This window comes from Gossypium arboreum, chromosome 6 (genome assembly GCF_025698485.1).
Source record: "Gossypium arboreum isolate Shixiya-1 chromosome 6, ASM2569848v2, whole genome shotgun sequence".
Classification (NCBI taxonomy): Eukaryota; Viridiplantae; Streptophyta; class Magnoliopsida; order Malvales; family Malvaceae; genus Gossypium; species Gossypium arboreum.
Genome location: NC_069075.1, coordinates 114580958 through 114608764, shown reverse-complemented (window position 1 = coordinate 114608764; position 27807 = coordinate 114580958). Strand labels below are relative to the sequence as shown.

Genomic DNA, 27807 nt, shown 5'->3' with positions numbered 1-27807 from the left:
AGTCAGAGGTTCATCGACCAGAAAAGAAAATAATTCCTTGAACTAAAGTAGGGTAAGATGACAGTGACTAAATATGAACTTGAATTTGTCAAACTCAGTAATTATGCTTGAAAATGTGTGTCTACTGAAGTTATTATGTGTAAGAGATTTGAATATGGGCTCAATAATGATATTCAACTGTCAGTCAGTGTTTTAGAAATAAAAGAGTTTGTTATTTTAGTTGAAAGAGCTTGTAAGGCAGAGGAGTTGCTGAAAGGAAAGGGTAAAGCTAAAATTGAGATGCAACACACGAAGAAAAGACAGATGAGAAAGTCGTTTCAGTCTACATCCAAGAGGCCTAGAGAGTTCTCTACGAGATCTAAATTTTCAACAGGGTATTCTAGCAAAAACAGAGGTAGAAGATTTATGTGTCAGAAAGCTTAGGCCACTTCAATTGCGAGTGTCGGCAGTATTCAGCCTGAAAGACCCAAGTGTCCTCAATGTGGTCGATGTCATCCAGGTTAATGTCGAGTAACTAAGACTGGTTGTTCCTAATGTGCTGCATCAGATCATTTCGTTCGGGAGTGTCCTGAGATGGTTAAAAGAGAAGTAATACCGAGTGTAAGATCAAGCAATGCCCCCGTTAGAGGCAGACCTCAGAGAAGTTCAGGAATAGGGGCAGGTAGAGGTGCATCTAGAGATTCAGCAGCAAGACTGTAACAGCCCGTTTTTAGGGTTAATCAGAACAGTGGTTTCGGGGCCACTAAATCCGATGAGTAGGTTTGTAAATATTATATTTAATATTTATGAGTTAATTGTGTGTTTAAAAAAGGTTTTTGATATTGTGATTTTTGTTTTATAAGCGATTTATTAAGCTCAAGTGGTATGACCCTAAGGTCAAGTGGGTTTAGAAAATGAGGTATCGAGACCTCATTTCTATAAACCGAGTCATAAATATTTTTATAAATATTTACGAGTGGCAATAAGATGATATTAAAGTTTCGTTGAAAAATTTTATTGTTTTGATAGTTAATTAAGCAAAAGGACTAAATCGCATAAGCGTAAAAGTTGTGTTCTATAAGTTAAAGATATTAAATAGCTATGGAATTAAATAGTGGGAGTCCTTAAGTGGTAATTATTCCATAATTGTTGATAGTGGAATTCCATGGCTTGGTATAATGGAAATTATTAATGTATATTAAGGTTAAATATGGTATTTGGTAATTATAATAAAATAAAATAAAACAAAAGCCAAATTACATGCTATCATCTTCATCAATAGCGAATGTGAGAAAGAAAATAATGTTCTCAAAGCTTTGAAGGTTTGGCCATGGTTGTTCATGCATGTAAGTCCATGTCGTCTCGGTTTTAATAATTTTTACGTTTTGAGATCGTTGCTTCGTAATCTAGTGGCTGTACCTCTAATTTTAAAATTGCTAAAGTATTTGGATGATGCCATTATTGAATGTTTGAGTATCTTGTTGTTTGATGATGAGTAATAAATCTTTGATGTTTGATTTTCATGTTTGATTACGTGATTTTTGATAGAAATGTGTATTAAGGACTAAATTTAGAAATTTGTAAATTGAGGGTCAAACGTGAAATAAATAAAAGAAATGGGTTGCTAGAGACCTAAGGTAAATTCGCCTAACATGGGTTTGATGAAATTTTGAGTAATTTGTGTTATTTTGAAATAGGGATTAAATTGTAAAATGTGAAATGTTAGGGATAAAATGCAAAATGCCCAAATTATGTGTCTTTAGATAAAATTTAATGAAATGTTGAATAAGTGAGTTAATTTTGATATTAATTAGATTGGAAAAAGTAGAATTCGGATTTGGATCGGGGGGAAAATCAAAATGGTCGATTAGTCGTCTCGTTCCGATTATCGTCTTCCGAGGTAAGTCCTTAAGTAATTATATTTGATTTGCTGCGCGCTTAAGATTATATAATATGACAAGTAATTATTTGACGTTTACAAGTTCGATTTGGAATAAGTATATTGAATTTTGGCTATAAAGCCGAATATGAAATGGATGATTTATGTATATAATGTGGCCGAATGACTATTAAGTGATGATGTGAAAGTGTGTAATATGTGTATACAATTTTATTGTACTTGTTTGTATAAAGTCGAATGTGAATTGAATGGTATATATGTGGTGACAGAATAGCTATTATGAAACCAAGCCAAAGAATGGGATATTTGTATAATAGATGAATTGTGACTATTGTTCCTACTTGATCGAGGTTGTGTGTGAAATAATTTGTGAATATGGCATATAGTCGAATGGTTATTAAAAGTGAAACTAGGATAATGAAAAGATTATGTGTTCCTTGTGTATGATTATTGAACCGAAAGTTAAAAGGTAGGTGTACATTTTGTGCTTATATTCGAATGAAGCAATTAAATTGCTAATGTGAAATGTTATGTGAAATGTGTTAACATGTGAATAAATATGCAAGACACTGGAAATGTACCCCGGCTAAAGTCCCGCAAGCTTCGTGCTGGAAATGTATCCGTGTGACAGCCCAAAATTGACCCTAGACGGGATGTGGTTTCGGGACCACAAAACCGAGGCATAAAAATAATTTAAAATTTATTGTGATGCCTATGATATGTGTTAAATTGTGTGTGACATTTTTGATGATTTGGTTTAGTGTTATAAAGGTGAATTTCACTAGAAAGGACTTGTGTGAGAAAACTTAGAAATGAGATAGGCAAATGTTGAAGTGGCCTATTGATGCATACTAGGAAATGTTGTCCTTGCATGTCAAATTTCCCAAATTTGACTATAGTGGCCGCCAAGGTGGGTATGATGGGCAAGGGAAAACATGTTTCCAACATGTTTGGTTAGTGAGTTATGTATGAAGGAATATAATAAAAATTAGCATAAAAAATGAACAAAAATAAAGAAAGATGAGCATGGATGCCCCTTGTTGCCGTGAGTAGAGGAAAAGAAAGGAGAAATTTTGTTCATCCATTTTCACTTCTTGGCGAAAATACTAAGGAAAAGGGGAGGATTTTTGCTTCATGATTGGTTTAGAAGAGAACTAAAAGGAGATTTGGCTATACTTGCATCAATATTAAGGTATGTTTGAGGTGGTGTCATGAGATTCATGCTTGTTTTGGTTGCTTACTTGATGTGCATGTCAGCCATGGTTCAAATCCTTGTTATGCCATGAAAATGGTATTTAGCCAAGGTTGATATTGTGTTGAAACCATTGCATGTTAAATATGAAGCTTGTTAATGGTATATGTGATGGGGGATTGATGGCTCTTGGACTTTCTTTTTAGTATTTTTGAGTAAGACATTAAGTTCTTTTCTTAATCATGACCAAAATGATGGTGTGTGATGTATTCGGTCATGGTATATCCACAAGTATGATTCATGCATGTTGCATGGTAGGTAAGATTTGAGCTTTGGATATGTGTTTATATTTGGATATAAACAACTTAAGATTCGGCCCTTGCACCTACATGAATATGTGTTTGCACATGATGAATTGGTATGACATATATACTATTTCAAGGTGTATATTTGCTTGTGATGATGTTTTCGGTTATGTAGTAAATGAAAGATGTGCATTGAGCTACAATATGTAATGCGTTAGTTAGTAAATGCATGCTGTTTTTTTTTGTGTGTGGTATTAAGTGTAAAATTGGCCTCAACATAGACATGCATATTCGGCCAAATGAAGTAGATTGGTGCGCATGTTTTCGGTTAGAGGCAACCGTATTGAAGCCTTATCTTGGCTTAGATAATTGACTAAATGGGTAATAAGTGAGGATGGTTGCCGAATATACAAACATACATATGCATGTGTAATTGAATTATGAATGTTTAGCAAGATGGTTAAACTAGTTAATTTATTGATTAAGCTCAAGGAGTTAAAGAAGGAGAATCAAGCAAGGGAAAGACGAAGGTCATCGAGTAGCCGACTTGGATTGTTTTACCCAACACAAAGTAAGTCATTAAGCGTATATTTGGTGTTGATTTAAATGATCATAATATATATGCAAATGTGTTTAAATGAGTTGATGTGTAAATGGAAATGTATGTGTATGGAATGATGCCATTGTTGAATGTATAAAGGCAGCAAAATGCATAAGGTATTGGTCTCGGCACTAAGTGTGTGCGGGTATAAATGGACACGGTGACAAGATTGGCACTAAGTGTGCGGGTTTAAATTGTACAGCACTAAGTGTGCGAGTTTGATTATATAGCACTAAGTGTGCGAGCTGAAAATATATAGCACTAAGTGTGCGGATTCACTATATGCTCTTGTATTACAATTGGCACTTGAGTGTGCGACATTATCGAGTTAATCCGGACAGCGGATCGGGTAAGTACCTTGAGCTCATGACGAATAGGCAATACATTCATGCTCGGGGTTGAGCTTGGTAAGCTTGAAATCTATGTGATGATTGCAATTGTATGATTGTGGTTCAATGAGTTGGTGTGTAAAATGCCTCAAATATCTTATTGTATAGAATATGAAATGTGGATGTATGACTTGGTATGAGATTGAACCGAAAGGTCCGAGGAATTATGGTATAGTTTCGATATGGATGAAGTACCTAGCCTCGTTTATTGTTTGATGTTGCGAAAACTTTATTAATGGATGGTTGATGAATGCTTATGACTTACTGAGTTATAAACTCACTCGGTGTTTTCTTGTCACCCATTTTAGGTCTCTTGGACTCGTATTGTCGCGTGCTCGGAACCGTCGTTGAAGTCATCACACCGGCTGGAAATCTTTTGGTATTGTCTTCGTTGTTGAAGAACATTTGGCATGTATAGGCTATTATGTTTTGTTGAACTGTGGGTTGTAAACTTTAAGCCATGTGAAAATGGCCTATGTGGTCGTCGAGTGGGATGCTAGAACCTATAGCCACGAGTCTTAGAAACTTTAATTTTGATAAGGTGGCCATAATTTGTGTCATGTATGATGGATGATTAAGGCCAAGGAAAGATTCATGAAATTGGCATAGTCTACTGCAGTAACTGTTGCTGACAGCAGCAGTGAGATGAGATTGAAAAATCACTACAAATAGTAGAAGTAGAATTAAATAGTGAATAAATTATGAAATTGAACCTTGATGAATCTATTTTTATATGGATGAAACGAAACGACCATATGAGCAGTATACTGAGAGATATTAAAGTTCTCGTGAGACAGGGCCAGAACGGTTTCTGGGTCCCCTGTCGCGACTTTGAAAATTTACTATAAATTATCCAGAAAGAATTAGAAGTCATTCCTTATATTTTCAGATTCCATTTTGAGTCTAGTTTCATTACAAACAATGGGCACCAGTATTAAATCCCTGTACAGAGAGATATTCAAGTTGTAACGCGCGAAGGTCAGTGTAGTCGACCCCTGTAACATGGGTGACTTTAACTAATAAACTGTACCAATTGGGCCGACCAAAAATTCTATAAATAAATCCATGGATGTATATATGAGTCTAAATTCAGGGAAAATTTATAGAATCAGTTTCCGAGTTTTGGAACTCGAGATATGATTTTTAAGGCGACCATGATGCAGTCTTCCAGCCTGTCTGGAAATGCCAAATTGGTTGGTACTTTGAGAGGATTTGGCCCGTTAACCCCTCGTGTCCGACATCGGCGACGGTCACGGTTTCGGGGTGTTACAATTTTATTGGTATCAGAGCCAGGTTTAGTCGGTTCTAGGACTACCATAGAGCGTGTGAGTCTAGCTATACATGCCAATTTGTTAGTGCTTAATAATGTGATGACTTCTGACGGTTGAAATTTTTGTTTTGATTAGCGATGGAACCCGGGATAGAGAGACCCTTGGCGGATGACGATGAAAGTGTAGCGGCTGCTCCCGCAAGGGGACACCGCTGTTGAGCCTCGGTCATCCGCGAATAATCAAAATAAAGGGCGAAACAAGCCTTCTTCACCATGATGAATGAGTGGGCGCATAATATGCCCGAACCAACCCGGCTGTCCAACCATTCCCGAATTTAAATACTCCCCCAAGAGTCCGCAATGCCTCTAGTTACTGATCCCGTGAGGCTAAGCAAACCACCAGTAGACTTGATTAGGAAGCGGGGCGAGGAATTCAAGGCCATAGTCATGATGATGCCGAAAGAGCCGATTTCGCTCGATAACACCATTCGAGTGTTAGATGAACGCCATGCACACCGATGAATGTCTTAAGTGTGCTATATCCTTGTTAAGAGACTCACTTACTATTGGTGGAGGACTTTAATTTCCATAGTCCCAAATGAACAGGTTACTTGGGATTTCTTTCAATCCAATTTTGAAAGAAATACATTAGTCAACAGTTCATCGATCGAAGCGTAAGGAATTCTTGGAACTCAAGCAAGGCCGGATGATCAGATCTCAATCGAACATGAGTTCGTAAGACTTAGTCGGTATGCTCGGGAGTGTGTGGTGATGAGGTTGCTATGTGCAAAAGATTTGAAGAAGGATTGAATGAAGACTTAAAGTCGCTAGTGGGTATTTTGGAGATAAAGGAGTTCGTAACACTAGTCGAACGAGCCTGCAAGGCGGAAGAACTCGGAAGGAAAAGAAGAAGGCTGAATTTGAAGCAAGAGATTACCGTAAAAGATCAACGAGTAAAGCTCCATTCTCGGTACAGTAAAGAGGTTCGGGAGGACACCAAGAAGTCGAGGCGATCAGGGAATTTCCATTAGAGCCCGACCATCGACGGACTCCGAGCTACATCGGTAGCTAGTGTGGGCAATAATCGTCAAGAGAGACTGAATACCCCAATGTGGAAGACGACACCTAGGTGAATGTTGGGGTAAGTCTGTTAACAAGACTTTATTACGGATGTGGTTCAAGGACCACTTCATTAGAGATTGCACGGAGTTAGATGAGAAGAATAAGATGCAAGGTGCAAGATCTAGTGGGCGACGGCTAGAGGTAGACCCCGAGGATTTCGAGGAAGTAGGGGTGGTAATCGAGAGGAGCCACCGATCGGTGTTCGATCCGAGACCCGTGCTCTGCTAGAGCATATGCCATCCGCGACGAGAGGAGGCATCCTCCCCGACGTTATCACTGGTACTTTTACTCTCTTTGATACTAGTGTGATTGCATTGATTGACCCCGCTCTACTCATTCATATGTATGTGAAACTTTAGCATCCAAGAAGACTCTACCGTTGAGTCTCTTGAGTTCGTAATTCGAGTGTCAAACCCTTTGGGTCAATACGTACTCGTTGATAAAGTGTGCAAGAGATGCCCCTAATAATTCGAGAATCTGCTTTTCCGCCGATCGATGCTTCTACCATTTGACGAATTTGATGTTATTCTTGGTATGGATTGGCTAATCAGTACATGATGCAAAGGTGGACCGCAAAGGAAAACCATTGATTTGAGGAGGAAATAATGAGGTAGTCCGAGTCGAGTCTCATCGATTTAAAAGGAGTGCCGTGATAATATCTCCTATGACCGCTCGGAGATATGTGAAAAAGGGGTGTGAAACATACCTTGCGTATGTGTTTGAAAGTAAAGAGACGGAAAAGAAACTCGAATCGGTACCAGTGGTTTGTGAGTATTCAGATGTTTTTTCGGAGGAGTTACCGGGATTGCCACTGGTTCGAGAAGTGGAATCCGGCATCGAAGTTGTACCGGGTACTACGCCGATCTCAATAGCCCCGTATCGTATGGCATTAACGGAGTTAAAGGAATTGAAGGTTCAATTGCAAGAATTGACGGATAGAGGTTTCGCTCGTAGAGTTTTTCTCCATGGGCGCACCGGTATTGTTTGTGAAAAGAAGGACGGAACCATGAGGTTGTGCATCGACTATCGTCAACTCAATAAAGTGACGATAAAGAATAAATATCCGTTGCCACGAATTGACGATTTGTTTGATCAATTAAAGGAGCCTCGGTATTTTCAAAGATAGATTTGAGATCGGGTACTATCGGTTGAGGTCCGAGAATCGGACATACCCAAAACCGCTTTTAGAACGAGGTACGGTCACTCTGAATTCTTTGTGATGCCGTTTGGGCTCACTAATGCCCTACGGTGTTTATGGATTTAATGAATAGAATTTTCAGGCCATACTTGGATCGGTTCGTAGTTGTATTTATCGATGACATTTTGGTCTATTCGAGAGATGAAACCGAACATCTTTGAACACCGAGGCTAGTGTTGCAAATCTTACGAGATAAGCGATATATCGCAAAGTTCAAGAAATGTGAATTTTGGTTGAAAGAGGTTAGCTTTTGGGGCACGTGGTGTCCGTGACGGTGTCGGGATGGACCCGAACAAAATTTCGACCATAGTCGATTGGAAACCACCAAGGAATGTTACCGAAGTTAGGAGCTTTTGGGGCTTGCGGATACTATCGACGATTTGTGAAAGGTTTTTCGGTGATAGCTGCACCGATGACAAAACTACTTCAAAAGATGTTAAGTTCGAGTGGTCGAACGCGTCAAGAAAGTTTCGATCGACTAAAGACCCGTTTAACGAGGCCCCAAGATTAGTACAGTAGGAGTCCGGTAAAGAGTTTGTCATATCTGATGACGCATCCTTGCTTGGGTTAGGTTGTGTGTTGATGCAAGAAGGTCGAGTTGTGGCTTATGCGTCGAGACAACTAAAGCCGCATGAGAGAAACTATCCGACTCATGACCTTGAACTAGCAGCCATAGTGTTCGCCTTGAAGATATGGCGGCATTACTTGTTTAGAGAAAGGTGTCACATTTATTCGGACCACAAGAGTCTAAAATATTTGATGACTCAGAGAGATTTAAACCTGCGACAAAGACGTTGGCTTGAGTTGTTGAAAGACTATGAACTCATCATTGATTACCACCCGGGAAAGGCCAACGTGGTGGCCGATGCTTTAAGTCGTAAAGCACTGTTTGCTTTGAGAGCGATGGATGCTAACCTATCCATTTCACCCGAGAAGGTGCTAGTAGTCGAATTAGAGGCCAAACCGTTGTTGATTCATCAAATACTTGAGTCTCAGAAGGTCGACGCTGAATTGGTCGCTAAGCGAGCCGAATATGTTTCGAATGAAGAATCGGAATTTCAGATTGACGACAAAGATTGCTTGACGTTCAAGGGTCGATTATGTATTCCAAGGAATTTGGAACTTGTTTCGAGGATTTTGAACGAGGCTCACAGTAGTCGAATGTCAATCCACCCGGGTAGTACTAAAATGTACAATGACCTGAAACGTCGGTTTTGGTGGCATGGTATGAAACGAGACATCTCTGACTTTGTTTCGAGATGTTTAATATGTCAACAAGTGAAAGCGGAGCATCAAGTGCCATCGGGATTACTTGACCGATCACGATACCCGAGTGGAAATGGGATCGAGTCACCATGGACTTTGTATCCGCATCGCCTTTGTCGACAAGTAAGAAGGATGTGATCGGGTCATTGTTGATAGATGACCAAGTCTGCTCATTTTATTCTGTTCGCACGGATTTTTCGCTGATAAATTGGCGAATTATCGTCTCCCAAATTATTCGATTGCATGGGGTGCCTTTTTCTATCGTGTCGGATAGAGACCCAAGATTTACATCGCGATTTTGGAAGAAATTGCAAGAGGCTTTGGGTACCAAGCTGCATTTTAGCAATCGCTTTTCACCCCAAACCGATGGTCAATCCGAATGGATAATTCAAATACTCGAGGATATGTTGAGATGTTGCATCCTTGAGTTTAGTGGTGCATGGGAACGGTATTTACCTTTGGTTGAATTCGCACAACAATAGCTTTCAATCAAGTATCAAGATGGAGCCTTACGAGGCTTTATACGGTCGTAAATGCCGTACCCATTATTCGGATGAACTTAGTGAAGGAAAAATCTTGAGGTTGATTTGGTTAAGGATGCCGAGCAAAAGTTCGAGTAATTCGTGAAAGTTTGAAAGTCGCCGGATCGCCAAAAGTCGTATGCGGATTTGAAAAGAAAAGATATTGAATATCGGGTTGGAGACAAGGTATTTCTCAAAGTCTCACCACGGAAGAAAGTGCTTAGATTTGGCCGTAAGGGCAAATTGAGTCCGAGGTTCATCGGTCCGTATGAAGTATCTGAATGAGTTGGGCCATGGCGTCATCGATTAATTTTACCCCGAGCTCGAAAAGATTCACAACGTTTTCCATGTTTCGATGCTTGACGATATAGGTCGATCCATCGCACGTAATCGACCGTCCGAGATTGAGATTCACCTAATTTGAGCTATGAAGAGGAACCGGTTCGCATTATGATGCGTGAAGTAAAAGAGTTGCGCAATAAGAAAATCCTGTTAGTGAAGGTGTTGTGGCATAAACACGAATTGAAGAAACCACTTGGGAACTTGAGGACTCTATGAAAGAGCGATACCGAGCCTATTCTTTGGTAAGATTTTCGGGACGAAAATTTCTTAAGTGAGGAGAGTTGTGACACCCAAAATTGACCCTAGACGGGATGTGGTTTCGGGACCACAAAACCGAGGCATAAAAATAATTTAAAATTTATTGTGATGCCTATGATATGTGTTAAATTGTGTGTGACATTTTGATGATTTGATTTAGTGTTATAAAGGTGAATTTCACTAGAAAGGACTTGTGTGAGAAAACTTAGAAATGAGATAGGCAAATGTTGAAGTGGCCTATTGATGCATACTAGGAAATGTTGTCCTTGCATGTCAAATTTCCCAAATTTGACTATAGTGGCCGCCAAGGTGGGTATGATGGGCAAGGAAAACATGTTTCCAACATGTTTGGTTAGTGAGTTATGTATGAAGGAATATAATAAAAATTAGCATAAAAAAATGAACAAAAATAAAGAAAGATGAGCATGGATGCCCCTTGTTGCCATGAGTAGAGGAAAAGAAAGGAGAAATTTTGTTCATCCATTTTCACTTCTTGGCCGAAAATACTAAGGAAAAAGGGGGAGGATTTTTGCTTCATGATTGGTTTAGAAGAGAACTAGAAGGAGATTTGGCTATACTTGCATCAATATTAAGGTATGTTTGAGGTGGTGTCATGAGATTCATGCTTGTTTTGGTTGCTTACTTGATGTGCATGTTAGCCATGGTTCAAATCCTTGTTATGCCATGAAAATGGTATTTAGCCAAGGTTGATATTGTGTTGAAACCATTGCATGTTAAATATGAAGCTTGTTAATGGTATATGTGATGGGGGATTGATGGCTCTTGGACTTTCTTTTTAGTATTTTTGAGTAAGACATTAAGTTCTTTTCTTAATCATGACCAAAATGATGGTGTGTGATGTATTCGGTCATGGTATATCCACAAGTATGATTCATGCATGTTGCATGGTAGGTAAGATTTGAGCTTTGGATATGTGTTTATATTTGGATATAAACAACTTAAGATTCGACCTTGCACCTACATGAATACGTGTTTGCACATGATGAATTGGTATGACATATATACTATTTCAAGGTGTATATTTGCTTGTGATGATGTTTTCGGTTATGTAGTAAATGAAAGATGTGCATTGAGCTACAATATGTAATCGTTAGTTAGTAAATGCATGCTGTTTTTTTGTGTGTGGGTATTAAGTGTAAAATTGGCCTCAACATAGACATGCATATTCGGCCAAATGAAGTAGATTAGTGCGCATGTTTTCGGTTAGAGGCAACCGTATTGAAGCCTTATCTTGGCTTAGATAATTGACTAAATGGGTAATAAGTGAGGATGGTTGCGAATATACAAACATACATATGCATATGTAATTGAATTATGAATGTTTAGCAAGATGGTTAAACTAGTTAATTTATTGATTAAGCTCAAGGAGTTAAAGAAGGAGAATCAAGCAAGGGAAAGACGAAGGTCATCGAGTAGCCGACTTGGACTGTTTTACCCAACACAAAGTAAGTCATTAAGCGTATATTTGGTGTTGATTTAAATGATCATAATATATATGCAAATGTGTTTAAATGAGTTGATGTGTAAATGGAAATGTATGTGTATGGAATGATGCCATTGTTGAATGTATAAAGGCAGCAAAATGCATAAGGTATTGGTCTCGGCACTAAGTGTGTGCGGGTATAAATGGACACGTTGACAAGATTGACACTAAGTGTGCGGGTTTAAAATTGTACAGCACTAAGTGTGCGAGTTTGATTATATAGCACTAAGTGTGCGAGCTGAAAATTATATAGCACTAAGTGTGCGAGCTGAAAATATATAGCACTAAGTGTGCGGATTCACTATATGCTCTTGTATTACAATTGGCACTGAGTGTGCGACATTATCGAGTTAATCCCGGACAACGGATCGGGTAAGTACCTTGAGCTCATGACGAATAGGCAATACATTCATGCTCGGGGTTGAGCTTGGTAAGCTTGAAATCTATGTGATGATTGCAATTGTATGATTGTGGTTCGAATGAGTTGGTGTGTAAAAATGCCTCAAATATCTTATTGTATAGAATATGAAATGTGGATGTATGACTTGGTATGAGATTGAACCGAAAGGTCCGAGGAATTATGGTATAGTTTCGATATGGATGAAGTACCTAGCCTCGTTTATTGTTTGATGTTGCGAAAACTTTATTAATGGATGGTTGATGAATGCTTATGACTTACTGAGTTATAAACTCACTCGGTGTTTTCTTGTCACCCATTTTAGGTCTCTTGGACTCGTATTGTCGCGTGCTCGGAACCGTCGTTGAAGTCATCACACCGGCTGGAAATCTTTTGGTATTGTCTTCGTTGTTGAAGAACATTTGGCATGTATAGGCTATTATGTTTTGTTGAACTGTGGGTTGTAAACTTTAAGCCATGTGAAAATGGCCTATGTGGTCGTCGAGTGGGATGCTAGAACCTATAGCCACGAGTCTTAGAAACTTTAATTTTGATAAGGTGGCCATAATTTGTGTCATGTATGATGGATGATTAAGGCCAAGGAAAGATTCATGAAATTGGCATAGTCTCTGCAGTAACTGTTGCGGACAGCAGCAGTGAGATGAGATTGAAAATCACTAAAATAGTAGAAGTAGAATTAAATAGTGAATAAAATATGAAATTGAACCTTGATGAATCTATTTTATATGGATGAAACGAAACGACCATATGAGCAGTATACTGAGAGATATTAAAGTTCTCGTGAGACAGGGCCAGAACGGTTTCTGGGTCCCCTGTCGCGACTTTGAAAATTTACTATAAATTATCCAGAAAGAATTAGAAGTCATTCCTTATATTTTCAGATTCCATTTTGAGTCTAGTTTCATTACAAACAATGGGCACCAGTATTAAATCCCTGTACAGAGAGATATTCAAGTTGTAACGCGCGAAGGTCAGTGTAGTCGACCCCTGTAACATGGGTGACTTTAACTAATAAATTGTACCAATTGGCCTGACCAAAAATTCTATAAATAAATCCATGGATGTATATATGAGTCTAAATTCAGGGAAAATTTACGGAATCAGTTTCCGAGTTTTGGAACTCGAGATATGATTTTTAAGGTGACCGTGACGCAGTTTTCCAGCCTGTCTGGAAATGCCAAATTGGTTGGTACTTTGAGAGGATTTGGCCCGTTAACCCCTCGTGTCCGACACCGGCGACGGTCACGGTTTCGGGGTGTTACAATCCGGGCCAAAGTCCCGCAGGCTTCGTGCTGGAAATGTATCCGGGCCAAAGTCCTGCGAGCTTCGTCTTGAAATGTATCCGGTTAAAGTCCCGAGCTTTGTCTTTGTAATATAATTTCGGTTTTATACCTAGTAGGCCAAGTGCCGATGAATTTGATAAAAGTATACAATTACAAGATCCTACACTAAGTTGACAAATTGAAAGTGCATTACATATTAAGTTGGCCAGGTATGTATCATGTACTCGTATGCGATTTTGATTTGAATTAAATTATAAATATATAAAGTGATGCATCTGTGAATAAGTGTTATGACTATAAATGTGATTGTGATATATTCGGTAAATGTGTGAAGTTATGTGAAGTGATTCTATGTTTATATTCAAATACAAACACTTGGTCCTTGTGGAAAGGTTTGTGGAAGTATATGATTTTATTTTTCGGTGATTACGATCATGGAAAATTAAATGTGAATATGATATTGTATTTCATTCGTTTCAATTGAACTAAAGCTGATAGTGAAGCATTTTAATGCCTATGTTGTATGAGTTCGATCTTGAATGACATGATATACATGTTTAGATAATTTGAATGCAAGGAATGTGTGAAAGAGCAAATTTGTAATAAATTTGCTTGGGACAAGAATCGTAAGCGTGATTTTGGAAAATCACCATAAATTTTGGAAATTGAATTAGAAGCTGAATAAATTATGAAATTAAATCTTAATGAGTCTAGTTTCTTATAAAAGAAACCGTGTAAGCAAAAGAATTTTAGATAATGAGATATTTGAAGTGGAGTGAGATAGAGTCAAAATGACTTTGAAATCCCCTGTTCTGTCTTTAGAAAATCATTGTAAATTGTACAATGATGATTATAAGATAAAATTTATATTCTTAGACTCCTTAATGAGTCTAGTTTCAAATTAAGTAAACGATAACATATTTCGAATTCTGTATAATGAGAAAATTGATTTATAGTGAAGAGTGGTCAGAATAGTCAAATAGTGAAACAGGGAAAACTTCAATAAAAATCTGGTATTGATTGGTCAAACCAAAAATTCTGAATATTTTATGGATGGAAGATATATAAGTATATTTTTAGGAAAAATTAACGGCACTTTATTTGGAGTTTCTTATCTCCAGTTATAAATAATTTAGTGACTGTTGCTCAAGAAAATAGCTTGTAGTGAATTTGTGATGTTGTTGCAAACATGGTTAAAACTAGTTAATAAGATACTTTTCTAGTTCTTATGATCTTATTTGTGATTTCAATATTTGGTTTTAATTGAGTTCAGATTCAAGTGAGGTGAATTTGCTAAATATGCATTATGTTCATGGATACTTGGCCGAAATGGCAATTACCTAGGAATGATTTCTTGAAAATTTGAAATAATCGATCTATAAGTAAATTAATTGTTTGCATTGCTTAAAACTTACTAAGCATTGAAGCTTACTCCGTGTTCTCTTTTCCATTCCTTTTAGGTTTATCCTTTAGTTCGAGTTGGAAGAGCCGGAGATATCATCACACTATCGAGTCATTATGTGAGTTGAGAAGATGGTATATCATCATGATTTAAGGCATGTATAGGATAGACTATAGGTAGAATGATATTTTGACTTTGTATACATTATAGCCATGCGAAGATGGCTCGCTTATTTTGTTTAGAGAAGCCTTATAATTGAACTAATGTGTTGAAATGTTTTAGTTATAACTTGATAGTACTTAATTTGTTATTAGATATTCGGTTATGTTTTGATAGTTAGTCATTTTGGAAATTTATAAGAGCTCTTATGAAAAATCAATGAGACGGGTTGCATTGTTGATAATTTATGTCTGGTAAATATCCTTGACCTTATAGAAGTTTTATTCAGTCAAGTAATACCTCATAACCTTATTCCGGCAACGGATACGAGTTAGGAGTGTTACAGATTATATGTGAAAAGAAAAGTTTTTAATTATTTGAGATTTCATGGCCCTGTTTAGTATGGAGTGTTAGTAAAAGTCAAGTAGCACCTCGAACCCCGTCCCAGCGTCGGATGCGGGCGAGGGGTGTTACAAAGACCAGATGTTAGAGCACCTGTAAGGGCCTATGCTATCCGTGCTCGTGAAGAGGCATCCTCCCCCGATATAATTACGTGTACATTTTCTCTTCATGATGTTAATGTTATTGCTTTGATTGATCCGGGTTTGACCCATTCCTATGTTTGCATGAAATTGATGCCTAGTATGAACATGTCCATAGAGTCTACAGGATTTGTGATTAAAGTATCGAATCTATTGGGTCAGTATGTTTTAGTAGACAAAGTATGTAAATTTTCCCTTTGATGATTAGAGGTTACTGTTTTCTGGTCGATCTCATGCTATTGTCATTTGATGAGTTTGATGTGATTCTTGGTATGAATTAGTTGATTGCGCATGACGTGATAGTGAATTGTGGAAAGAAATTCATTGAGTTGAAATGTGAAAATGGTGAAATTCTTCGGGTTAATTCAGATGAGTTAGATAGTTCAATTGCCATTTCTGTTATGTCGCTCAGAAATGCTTGAGAAAAGGAGATGAAGCTTATCTTTATTTTTTGTTGAATACTAAAGATCCAGAGTTGAAAATTGAATCAGTGCTTGTGGCATGTGAGTTTCCTGATGTGTTTCTAGAAGAACTACTAGGTTTACCTCCTATCAGAGAAGTTGATTTTGGTATTGAATTGGTTCCGGGTACAACACCTATTTCTATTGCTCCTTATAGAATGGCTCTAATGGAATTGAGAGAATTAAAAGTTTAGTTGCAGGAACTAACAGAGAAAGGCTTTGCAAGACCTGTTGTTCACCGTGGGGTGCACCAGTGCTCTTTGTGAAAAAGAAACATGGCTCGATGAGATTGTGCATAGATTATCGGCAGCTTAACAAGATGACTATTAAGAACAAGTATCCACTGCCTAGAATTGATGATTTGTTTGATCAATTGAAGGGAACTACTGTGTTCTCCAAGATAGATTTGAGATCCGGATATTATCAGTTGCGAGTTAAAGAGTCAGATGTCCTGAAGACTGCTTTCTGGACTAGGTATGGCCATTATGAGTTCCTTGTGATACCATTTGGCTTGACTAATGCTCCTGCCGTTTTCATGGACTTAATGAATCAAATTTTCAGACCTTACTTGGATAAATTTGTAGTTGTGTTAATTGATGATATCTTGATTTATTCTCATGATAAGACTGAGCATTTAGAGCATTTAAGAATAGTTTTACAAACTTTGAGAGATAATCATCTTTATGCCAAGTTTAGCAAAAGTGAGTTCTGGTTAAGGGAAGTTAGTTTTCTTGGACATATAGTCTCAGGTGAAGGTATTAGAGTTGATCTGAGTAAGATTTCAGCCATTGTTGATTGGAAACCTCCTAGGAATGTATCAGAGGTCAGAAGTTTTCTTTGTAACACCCCGTACCCGAGTCCGTTACCGGAGTCGAACACAAGGTGCACACAGACTTAACTTAATTATTATCACAGTCCATTTAAAATTTTCCAGACAAGCTGGTTACTGCATCACTGTCGCCTTAAAAATCATATCTTGAGTTTCAAAGCTCAAAAATAAGTTTCGTAATTTTTCCCTGAAACTAGACTCATATGTCCATCTACATATTTTTTTCTAGAATTTTTTGTTGGGCCAATTGGTACAGTTTATTAGTTAAAGTCTCCTCTGTTTCAGGGATCGACTACACTGACCTTCGCGCATTACGACTTGGATATCTCCCTGTACAGGGCTGCAATACTGATGCCGTTTGTTTCTATAGAAACTAGACTCAAAGGGGAATCTATAAATATAAGCCATGACTTTAATTGTCTCTGGATAATTTATAATAAATTTTCAAAGTTGAAACAGGGGATCCAGAAACCGTTCTGGCCCTGTTTCGCGAGAACTTTAATATCTCTTAACATATAACTCATATGACCGTTTCGTTTCTTCCATATGAAAGTAGATTCATCAAGGTTAATTTAAATAATTTATTCACTATTTAATTCTATTCCTACAAATTTCAGTGATTTTTCAAATCCACACCACTACTGCTGTCAGCATCTGTTTTCAAGGTAAGCTTTACCTATTTCGTGGTTTCCATGGACCAACTAGAGTTTTGTCATACATAGGTCCACATATAATCATATTTAGCCATTCCAATGGCTGATCATTTGCCCAACACTTCCATTCCAGTCCATAGTCACATCATGAAACCATACATATATACATAAACACAAATGGTCTAATGCCATACTCCACTTCTACGAGCCATTTTCGCATGGTACACACACACATACATCACAAAACGTGCTTGAAAAACAACAAAGGGTAGTCCTATACATGCCATTTCAAAGCTCAACCAAAATTGTACCAAAAGGGGCTTTGATAGTGTGGGAGACTTGACTTCCAAAATCCCGAGTCCGATGGTGACGAGCCAAAATCTATAAAAGAGAAACAAAGAAACGGAGTAAGCAATTTATGCTTAGTAAGTTTCGAGCAAGAATTTAAACACAACTGAAGTATAGCATTCACATAATTAAACGGATAATTCCGCGTATTCATATATTCAAATCATTTCTACTTTACATTCCAACCCCTATGTTCATACATAAGGGATCATCTTAGCCAAATACCGGAAGCTCATTACTCAACTGAGCGAATATTATTCAAAAGAACTCAACTATTCCAATGCACATATGAACATACCTCAATGCTGAAATTTTTTTTTCAAACGCATTAACTGGGATTTTTACAGCAAGATCGTTCATTCCCGAATCACGTACCTTCGGATCTTATCCGGATATAGCGACTCGCTCAAAAGCCTTTGGGACATAGCCCGGTTATAATAGCTCGCACAAATGCCTTCGGGACTTAACCCGGATTTGGGAACTCGCACAAATGCCTTCGGATCTTAGTCCGGATATGGTCACTTAGCACAAAGCCTTCGGGACTTAGCCCGGACATCATTCGAATCATCATGCACATTTAACACTAAATCATGACACATTTGTATTTCATTTTCATTAGCAAAACTCAAACACAAGACACTTATCACTCTTGCAATTTCGGCTCAATATCCACACACAAGGAGCATGATTTCGATTTGCTTAAAACATGATCTAATCAAATCATAATTTAAGCTCTATTACTCAAGAACTTACCTCGGATGTTGTCGAACAATTCCGATGGCTATTCGACCACTTTTTCCTTCCCTTTAACGGATTTAGTTCCCCTTTGCTCTTGAGCTTAATTTAACAAATAAATTGATTTAATCATTTGAGCATCGAAAAGAGGAATTCAAGGTACGTAGCCCACATATATTCATTAGAAATTAAAGTCACATATGTACGGAAATCATGAATCAAACTCAACACATTAGTTAGTACTCTCCTTAGCCGAATTTTCTAAGTCAAGATGAAGCCTTCAACATGCTTACTTATGGCTGAACAACACATCAATCTATGTACTCATTCATGTGGCCGAATATGCATGTTGATGTTGAGGCCAATTACATATTTAATACCACACATAAATGGCATACATTTTACTAACTAATGCATTACATATTGTAGCTCAATACGCATCTATCATTTACTTCATAACCGAAACATCATCATAAGAAAATATATACCTTGAGATAGTATATATGTCATACCAATACATCATGTGCAAACATATATACATATAGGTGCAAGGGCCGAATCTCAAGTTGATTATAACCAAATATAAACATATATCCAAAACACAAATCTTACCTACCATGCAATGAGCATAAATCATGCTTATGGATATACCATGGTGAATACATCACAACACCATACCATTTCAATTTTGGTCATGGTTAAACAAAGAACTTAATGTCTCACTAAAAATGCTAAAAAGAAAATCCAAGAGTCATCAACCCACCATCACATATATCATTAACAAGCTTCATATTTAGCATGCAATGGCATTAACACAAAATCCACCTTGGCCGAATACCATTCCCATGACATAGCAAGGATTTGAACCATGGGCTAATTAGAACTCAAGCTAGCAACTAAAAACATGCATGAATCTCATGGCACAACCTCAAACATACCTTAATCTAGATACAAGTATGGCCAAACCTCCTCCTAATCTTCTTCCAAACCAAGCATGAAGCAAAACTCCTCCTTCTTCCTTAGAATTTTCGGCCAAGAGAGAATGAAAAGGATGAACAAAATTTTTTTTCTTTTCTTCAACTCACGGCAAAAGGGGGGGACACTCACACCATTCTCTCTTTTTTTTTTCCTTTCATTATTCAATTCCCATGCTCATTATTTTATTTTTTTCTTAAATACACCATTGTCACAACATGTTTTATGACATGTTTTTGCCCATCACTCTTTGTCATGGCCGGCCACTAGCACTTAGGGGGGGAAATTTGACATGCAAATCCTCCTTTTTGATTACATGCACTATTAGGTCCTTATAGATTCACCTATCACATTTCAAACGTGTTACACCTAAGTCCTATTGACTAAATTCACATGCAATCGACTAAATCGAAGCTTGAAATTTTCACACATTCATAATTACATATTCTAGACAATAAATATTACATTCAAACATTTCAGTGACTCGGTTTAGCGGTCCCAAAACCACTTCCCGACTAGGGTCAATTTTGGGCTGTCACATTCTTGGTCTCGCCAGTTAGTATAGATGATTTGTAGAAGGATTTTCCATGATAGCTACTCCATTGACAAGATTGCTACAGAAAGATGTCAAGTTTGAATGGACTGAAAAGTGTCAGCAGAGTTTTGACAAGTTAAAGGCATTGTTGACTAAAGCTCCTGTCTTAGTACAACCAGAACCAGGTAAAGCGTTTGTAATTTACAGTGATGCATCCTCGAATAGACTAGGTTGTGTACTTATGCAGGAAGGAAAGGTAATTGCTTATGCCTCTAGATAGCTAAAGCCACATGAGAAAAATTATTCGATACATGATTTAGAACTAGCTGCCATTGTATTTGCGTTGAAAATCTGGAGACATCACTTGTATGGTGAGAAGTGCCGAATATTTACTGATCATGAAAGTTTTAAATACTTGATGACTCAGAGAGATTTGAACTTGAGGCAAAGAAGATGGCTACATCTGATTAAAGATTATGAACTAGTGATCGTTTATCACTCGGGTAAGGCAAACGCAGTTGCTGATGCTTTGAGTAGAAAATTTTTAATTGCATTAAGAGCTTTGAACACTAGTTTAACCTTATCAGATGATGGTTCTATCTTAGTCGAATTAAGAGCTAAGCCAATGTTTCTTGAAGAAATTTGTGAAGTTCAGAAAGATGACAATGAGTTGCAAGCCAAAAGAGCTTAGTGTGATTCAGGTATAGAGTTTGATTTTCAGATCAGTTCTGATGATTATTTAATGTTCAGAAATCGGATATGTGTAGCAAAGAATGATGAGCTTATTCGAAAGATTTTAGATGAAGCACATAGCAGTTCCTTGTCTATCCATCTAGGTAGTACAAAGATGTATAATGATTTGAAGAAAATGTATTGATGGGTAGGAATAAAGAGAGATATCTCAGAGTTTGTTTCTAGATGCTTGATCTATCAGCAGGTAAAAGCCGAACATTAGGTATCTTCAAGTTTATTGTAGCCTGTGTTAGTTCCTGAGTGGAAATGGGACCGAGTTGCCATGGATTTTGTGACAGGATTGCCATTGACACCGAGAAAGAAAGATGCAGTATAGGTTGTGATTGATAAGCTAATGAAGTTGGCTCATTTTATTCCAGTTCATATGGATTATTCACTTGACAAGTTGGTCGAATTGTATATTTCAGAGATAGTCAGACTACATGGTTTACCGTTATCGATTATTTCAGATAGAGACCAGAGATTCACTTCGCGATTTTGGAAGAATTTACAGGAAGTTTTAGGCACAAAGTTGAGTTTTAGTACAGCTTTCCATCCTCAGACCGATGGTCAGTCAGAGAGAGTTATTCAGATACTTGAGGATATGCTCAGATGTTGTGTCTTAGAATTTCAAGGTAGTTGGGAGAAATATTTGCTGTTGGTATAGTTTGCTTATGATAATAGTTACCAGTCAAGTTTGAAAATGGCACCTTATGAAGCTTTGTATGGACGTAAATGTCGCACACCTTTGTATTGGGCAGAGCTTAAAGAAAATCAGATTTACAGGGTTGATTTAGTTAAAGAAACTAAAGAGAATGTGAAAGTTATCAGAGATTGCTTGAAAGCAACTTTAGATAGACAGAAGTCTTATACAAACTTGAAAAGAAAAGAGATTGAGTACCAAGTTGGTGACAAAGTGTTCTTGAAAGTATCCCCATGGAAGAAAGTCTTTAGATTTGGCAAGAAAGGCAAACTAAGTCCACGTTTTATTAGACCATTTGAGGTGACTAAAAGAGATGGACCATTAGCATATCGGTTAGCTTTACTGCCAGAGTTAGAGAAGATTCATGATGTGTTTCATGTGTCCATGTAACGTCATTACCGTTCTGATCCTTCACATGAGATTTCACAGACAGAGGTTGAGATTCAGCAAGATATGACTTATGGTGAAAAACTGGTAAAGATTTTAGCTCGAGAGGTCAAGCAACTAAGGAACAAAAGTATTGCACTTGTGAAAGTATAATGGAATAGGCATGTGGTAGACGAGGCTACATGGGAGCCTGAAGAGGTTATGTGAAAACAGTATCCAAATCTTTTCACAGGTAAGATTTTCGAAGACGAAAATCCATAAAGGGGGGAGAAATGTAACATCCCAAAATAGGGCCTAAACAGAATAGTGGTTGCGAAACCACAAATTTGAGATAGAAAAGTTTATTTCAATTAATTTTTATAATTTATCGAGTGATTAGATACATGTGTTAGAGTATCGATGGAAAATTTTATACATAGCATGCTTAATTTACCTACTAGGGCTTAATTGCAAAAGTTGGTACATATGAGTTTTAAATGCTAAAGGATTAAATTGAAGAGTATAATTAAAGTAGAGGTCCTTAAATGGTAATTAGAACATTAGGTTTTCATGGACAAAATGGACATACATAGATAAAAATAACTAAAGTTTTAATGAAGGGTATTTTAGTCATTTGGTAATTAAAAGATTAAAAAAGGGAAAAAGATGGCAAAATGTGTCATCTTCTTCATTAGGCCAAAATTTTAAGGGTTCTTCATAGCTAGGGTTTTTTCAAGCTTCCAAGCTTCATAGTAAGTGATTCCAAGCCCCGTTTTTAATGTTCTTTTCATTTTTGAAGTCCTAGTAACTTGATTTAGCTTATTCTAGCAATAATTTAACCTAGGGTTCATATTTGGAAAAATACCCATAGGTGAAATGTGTTTATTTTGATGTTTTATGGTAGAATATAAAGCTTGAAATTATGTTAAACGACTTGAGCTAAGCGATTTTAAGCGAAAACGAGTAAAACGACATAACGGTAAAAATACCTAATAGTCATAAGTACATGTTAAAGTAGGAATCTGATGTTGCCGTAGGTAAATAAATGATCAGTATGTCATAAAACATAAGAATTAGGGATAAAGTTTCATTTTCGAGCCTTGGGGAAAAAGTGTAAATATGCAAAAGTTTAGGGGCAAAATCATAATTTTTCCAAAGTTAGAGTTAAGGACAGTTTTGATAAATGTGAATACTAAATAAGTTAAATTTCTATTATAGATCAAGAAGAACGGAATTTGGGGTTAGACCGAGGAAAGAAAAAGTTTGAGGACTAAATCAAAATATTTGATCGTATTTTGTATCGAGGTAACTTTGCGGTAAATAAATGCTATTTTTTATTATTTATAATTAATGATGTTATTTTTCAGCATTTATATATTTATTTTGTAAATTTATTCCTTGATGATTCAAGCAAGAATTGACGGAGAAATGATACCAAAAAGTCCCAGTTGAACCTTAGGAATGTGTAGGATACAAATGTCTTGACATTAGGGTTTAAGGATACCAAGTAAGACCATGCCAAGGTAGGGCATTGGTAAGTTTTACAAGGTAAGGAAATCTTGTAAGACCATGTCAAGACATGGCATTGATAAACTACGATAAGGCAAAGATCCCATGTAAGACCATGCCAAGGCATGGCAATGGTGAGTTCATAAGGCAAGGATACCATGTAAGACCATGTCAAGACATGGCAATGGTAAGTTTAAAAAGGAAAGGTACCCATGTATCCTTAGTATTCCAAGTGGTTCAACGGAAAATTTAAAGAGTGTACTAAAGGGAAGGTAAGATAAGTCCATGTTCGAAAGGTTCAGGTTATCTTGATAATTCATTTAGAACGTTGTTATTTATTTACATGCAAACTTACTATGCTTTATGCTTACTCCCTTTCTTTTCTCTCTTTTTTTATAGTATTGCAAAGCCAACTCAGAAAATCGTAAGGATGTCGAAGATCGCCTCACACTATCAACGAGCTATTTTGTGTGTATGTCTTTATGATATGATTAAAGAATGGCATATGAATTGATAATGATTAGCTTATGATATAGCTAGATAAGAACATGTTTTGGTATTATGTATGCCTAAATGAGGTTTGATGCAAAGAAATTATGAAGGAATAAGAGTTGGCCATGGAACAGTTAGGTAACAGCAGCAGTGACGTGGGTTTGAAAAATCACTAAAAATTTTAGAAATGGAATTAAATGGTGAATGAGAAATAGAATTAAAGCTTATTGAATCTATGTTCATAGGAAAGAAACAGATCAAGTAAAGGATGTCTATATTCTGAGATATTTACATGTTTGTAAGACTGGTTCAGAGTGACTTTGTGATACCCTGTTCCACCTTTGGAAAATAACTAGAAATTGTACAAAAATAATTATAAGTCATAGTTTATATGGCTAGATTCCTTAGTGATTCTATTTTCATTAGAAAGAAATGGAAACATTATTCAAATTTTTTATAATGATATAATCATTTTTTAGTGAAGAGAGGTCAGGTTCGCTGAACTACGAAATAGGGGAAATTTTAATGAATAAACTGTACTAATTGACCAAACCAAAAATTCTGGAAAAATTATGGTAAGAAGATATATGAGTCTTGTTTCAGGGAAAATTTATGGATTTAAATTTAGAGTTTCATAACTATATTTATAATTAATTTAGTGACTATTACTTAGATGGACAATTTTATTATGAATAGTGAAATAAATTGTTTTGATTTGTGTAAGTAATTGGAAAATTTTTAGTGCTCCCGGTTTGGTCCTGAACCGTTCCAATTGCATGTTTTAGGTCCTTGAATGCCATTTTTAGGGATTTATTGGATAAATATGAGCAAATTAATTTTTCAAAGTAAAAAAAAAATTATGCCCTGAACAAGTAAGATAAGTCTGGTAACGCCTCATGCTCGACTCCGGCGACGATCTTGGGTAAGGGATGTTACAAATCATCTTTCTGAGGCTGCTTGGTTGGTTGGCCACTGATAGTTATTACTGGCAATTCTTTCAATAATCTCGTAAGCATCGTTATAAGACTTAGAAAGAAGAGCTCCATTTGCTGAAGCATCCACCATCATTCTAGTATAAATATTGAGACCAATATAGAAAGTCTCCATTTGAACACAACAAGGAATGCCATGATAAGGGCACTTTCGTAATAAATCCTTGAATAGCTCCCATGCCTTATCTAAATATTCTTCATCAAGTTGCTGAAATGAAGTGATTTCATTTCAGATCTTGGCAGTTAAAGATGGAGGGAAATATTTCATTAAGAAACGTTCAACCAACTCTTTCCATGTAGTTATGGAACCAGACAGTAGGGAGTTCAACCACGTTGTTGCTCTATCTCTTAAGGAGTATGGAAATAATCTCAGTCTCAAGGCATCATCAGTCACCCCAACTAGTTTAAATAAGTCACTCACTTCCAAGAATAGCCGAGGATGAAGATGTGGATCTTCAATAGGAATCCCACTAAATTGACCCATATTTTGCAACTTTTGGAACATGACCAGCTTTGGCTCAAATTGTTGTGGCTCGATTTTAGGTCTCCTAATACTCAAATTAAGCTCGATCAATAAAGGAATGGCATATTGTTGAATGGCACAATTTCTGTCATTGGCAACAATGGTCGGATTGTGAGTACTATAAGCGAATGTTCCTCCTGGATTTTGGTTTCAATTTTCGAAATTCATATCTTCGGTCCTTCCTTGGTTCACTTGTCTTCTCCTTTGTCAGAAAATCCTTTCAATTTCAGGGTTTACAGGGAGTAAGTCAATAATTTGATAAATGCAAAATTAACAAAAAAAAGTAGACCAAAATGCAAAATTAACAATTTCAAAATAATGTCTTTTAAAATAGCCCCCGGCAACGACGCCAAAAAATTGGAACGACATAAATGTGCAAGTGTACACAATCACAAAAAGTAATAAAGTGACAAGTAGATATCGAATTATCGTACCCACAGGGACTGTGAAAAGAATTATTTATGAATGCAATTTAAAATACTTTGGTAAAAAAAATATTTTGTTTTGAAAAGGGTGATTAAAAAAAGTAAGATTTTAAAATAAATAAAAATAAAAGTTCTAATGCACGATTAAAAAATGTGATTTAATCAAGATGACATAATTGTGTTGGATTAATTACATTTCTTTAAATTAGAATTATTAAACTCATGTTTATGTTGTTATGAATAAATTCACGGCAACTCGGTAATTTGCTAACTTATGAATATACTCTCCTACACAAATCCATTCATCTCTTAACATATCCCTATGTTAATCCAATCGATTAAACAGATTCTAATAAGCAAACATGTTATTGCACATACATACTCATTAAATTCAACTAATCTCTTGCATATTCCAATGTCAATTCAAACAATTAATTAAATCTAATAAGCACATAAAAGACTATGTGAGGTAACAAGGAATCCTTACCTTGAAACAGTTTAATCACAGTAATCTTGAAAGTTATGCAAGGCAAATGTATCGCCAGATACAATGCTAATTTAACCTTCAGCAAACTTAGAAGAATAAACATGCACTGATTAAGTATTGTGTCAATTAATTGCAATTTCAATCCGTTTAAATAATTAATTTGTTAGTTCCCTCACAATTATAATGCAAGAATAACTTAGGCATGATTTTACTTAATCAAGAATTTTACCAAGGCCTATAACAGCATAAATACAATTTTAATAATTTAAGAGGACAAAATGCAATCAAACCAACACAAATTAAATTCAAGCTAAGCTGATTAAATTAACCATTCCAACAACATAAATATTTATAGATGTGTTCATCACAAAAATAACAAAATTTAAAGAGATAGGGAACAAGAATCAAATCCGGGGTTTTTCTGTGGCTTGACTGGGTTGCTCCTTTCTTCCTTCTTTGTTGTCCTCGCTGATCAAGGCTACTATGAACACTCAATTGCTGCTCCAAAATGGGTAAAAAAGATCCCTATCTCAAGATGAGAAATCGGCAAAAGAGTAAGGAACTTTGAATGGGAAAATGAGAGAAAGTGGAGAGAAGAGAGAAAAGATGTAAATGAATGAGATGTGTTTCAAATGATAAGCTTCATGGGTTTTTATAGCTGAATAGGGATGCTAAAAATAGTTAAAATTATCAGCCAAAGAGCCCTCCCTTGGCAAGCCACACATGTGTCAAGTTTGATGATTTCAAACTTGCTAAATTAAGCTTGGGGCAAATCTAGAAAGCCACTATTTGTGGAGGGGTTTGAATGTTATTTGAACAAGTCTTCAAGGGCCTCTTTGCAAGCTAAATAATCAGCCAATAATCTTATTTGGGTCAGCACATGGGGCGGTTTTGGGCTGTCCATTACTTGGTCGATTCGATTCACGCGTTTCGGCTCAACTGGACCACTTTTCATAATTTATTAATAATAATTTATTAACCCAAATTAAATTGGATATAATTAAAATTAATTATATTATGAATTAATACACATAATTTTGGATCGTCTTAGGATTAAAATTAATTCGCCTTGATACTTCAAATTACTTCGCGGTTTTGTGCTTCTAGCAGTGTCTGCTGAGCCATTTTTCACCCTTTGTGCAAATCTGTCGAAAATAACCAAAATTCATCAAAACTAGTTATAAGATTAATTAAAATTCAACATGTTCATATTTTAAGTACACTTTAATTATTTTATAAAAATTAATTATTTTTCGACAGGAATTTTTATCGAAACTGCATGAATTTAAGTTAAAAGGGGCATGAAAAAATGTGTAAATTTTTGTGTTTCCAGTTGTTATGAAAAAATTCACGGCAACTCAGTAACTTGTTAACTTATGAACATACTCACC

At 36.5% G+C, this 27807-nt stretch overlaps 1 long non-coding RNA gene and 1 other non-coding gene across 2 annotated transcripts; both read left to right on the top strand.

Moving 5' to 3' along the window:
• The first annotated feature begins 1794 nt into the window (after nt 1-1794).
• LOC128293727 (uncharacterized) lies at nt 1795-15238 on the top strand. Its single transcript, XR_008283910.1, has 2 exons — nt 1795-1879; nt 15009-15238. It is a non-coding gene; the product is annotated as an uncharacterized LOC128293727 (long non-coding RNA).
• Nucleotides 15239-25112: 9874 nt separating this feature from the next.
• LOC128294396 (small nucleolar RNA R71) lies at nt 25113-25219 on the top strand. The gene has a single exon (XR_008284708.1). It is a non-coding gene; the product is annotated as a small nucleolar RNA R71 (small nucleolar RNA).
• The last annotated feature ends 2588 nt before the right edge of the window (nt 25220-27807 follow it).